Here is a 2,141-nt window from a genome sequence, read left to right as displayed (position 1 = left end):
TGACTCATTCAATATAATTCATTCAACATTCAATTTCTGGCTCCCAGGTGTCTTTTATACAGGTAATGAGCTGAGATTAGCAGCACACTCTTAAAGGGAGTCTGAAAAGCAAGACATATTTTTTATTGAAACAGAATCTTATTTATTTAACCCATATCTTTGTCCAGCAAAATAAAATATCCTGAAAGTTTAAGAACCTCTGGACTAGCAAATTAATCAAATGTATTAACCTACTATGAGCTGAAGGACTGTGTCCAATAGCAGGGTTGTCTCCTTAGTTAGTTAACATACAGTTACTAGACCACGCACACGCGTGTTGATTTTGTCCATCCACACCAGACGCAATCAGGACACGGAGGTTGAAATATCAAAACAATCTCCGAACCAACTATATTCATTTGGGGACAGGTCGAAAAAGAGATTAAACATTCATGGCAATTTAGCTAGCTAAATTGGATGTCCTGATCGCGTCTGATGTGGATGGGCAAAATCAACATGCGCGCGATGGCGCATGCGAATGCCTAGTCTAGTCAGCATGTTAGCCTTACCAGTTAGATTAAACAGAACGTTTTAACTTAAAAATACAGCCCATTTGCCAGGACATTATGTATCGCAATGCTGTGACCCGGATTCGAACCGGGGTTGCTGCGGCCACAACGCAGAGTACTAACCACTATACGATCACGGCGAGCTAACAGAGATTGAGTGCAGAGATGAGATACTGGGCTACTCAAACTGGCACTGTGACATGTACAAGCTGGCTAAATGCTTGAGTTGTTAGCCAGTTCAGCTAAGGTCACAGTTTGTAGTTATATTTACAGTTTAGATTACACAGTTAGTGCATTTGAACTCGTTCGAAAAGAGCCCTTTTGTCGTGACATTGGGAGAATCTCAATTGTATACTCCTCACGTCCGCTTTCCTCTCTCCTCCCCTCCTCAAAACTCCTTCTCCTCCCCGGGTGAACATACTATCTTTTCTTACCCCCTTTTCTCCCCAATTTCATGATTACGATCTTGTCTCATCGCTGCAACTCCCCAACAGGCTCAGGAGAGGCAAAGGTCAAGTCATGCATCCTCCGAAACATGACCCACCAAGCCACGCTTCTAAACAACCACTCAACCCAGAGGCCAACTGCACCAATGTGTCAGAAGAAACACCATTCAACTGACAACAGCCTGCAGGCACCCGACCCGCCACAAGGAGTCTCTAGAGTGCAATGAGCCAAGTAAGGCCCAACCAGCCAAACACTCCCCTGGGCCAATTGTGCGACACCCTATGGGGCTCCCGGTCATGACTGGGATCGAACCCCAGGCTGTAGTGACACCAGAACACTGCGACGCAGTGCCTTGTATCACTGCGCCCCTCAGGAGGCACACATTTAGATTTTTGCCCTAGCACTAAACATCTGATTCAAATAACCAACTAATTATCAAGCTTTGATTATTTGAATCAGCTGTGTAGTGCAAGGGCAAAAACCAAATTGTGCACCCATGAGGGGGAGGTCGGGGGGGGCCCAGCTACCATGATCTGGGGGAATTTGGCAGAGTTGTCTAGTTATTTAGCTTGCACAGTAAGTTTTAACTAGTTCAGAATACAGCCCTTTGGCCATGACATTGTGCAATGCAATGCCATGATCAGGACTCGAATCTGCTGCAGCCACACGACAGAGTACTAACCTCTATACTATCACAGCGAGCTACCTGAACTTGAGCATTAGGGGGAGATATTGGGCTACTCAATAATACAGTGACGTGGACAAGCCACAGGGGAACACACTGGCTAAATGTCAAAGTTTGCTTGTTAGTTAGCTCACTTAAAAGGTTTCTCCTCGCCTCCTTCTCAAAACCCATTGGATGAGAAAGCCAGAGATCCTGCCCCTCTAACCTTCTCCACCAATGATATTCAAACTCAGGAGCTCCTGTTTTCGAGACAGGCACTTCAACCAGCTAAGCCACAGCACTCACAGTGTAGGTACATTATATTTTGTGAGTGGGAAAAACCACATATATTTTGAATCGAAACAGAATCTTATTTATTTAACCCATATCTCTTTCCAGAAAAATAAAATAGAAAAAATAACGTAAAAAAATCCTAATATTGGAATCGATACAGACACCTTCGATTTGACCAGCAACAGGGT

The 2,141-nt window shown here is 44.3% G+C and overlaps 1 non-coding gene across 1 annotated transcript; it reads right to left on the bottom strand.

Annotated features, from left to right (window-relative positions):
* Nucleotides 1-616: 616 nt before the first annotated feature.
* On the bottom strand, nt 617-688 carry trnah-gug (transfer RNA histidin (anticodon GUG)). Its single transcript has one exon. It is a non-coding gene; the product is annotated as a tRNA-His (tRNA).
* Between the last annotated feature and the right edge of the window lie 1,453 nt (nt 689-2,141).

This window comes from Salmo trutta, chromosome 30, assembly GCF_901001165.1.
Source record: "Salmo trutta chromosome 30, fSalTru1.1, whole genome shotgun sequence".
Lineage (NCBI taxonomy): Eukaryota > Metazoa > Chordata > Actinopteri > Salmoniformes > Salmonidae > Salmo > Salmo trutta.
Note: the sequence above shows the minus strand (reverse complement) of the source record. Positions and strands in the feature narration are given on the sequence as shown.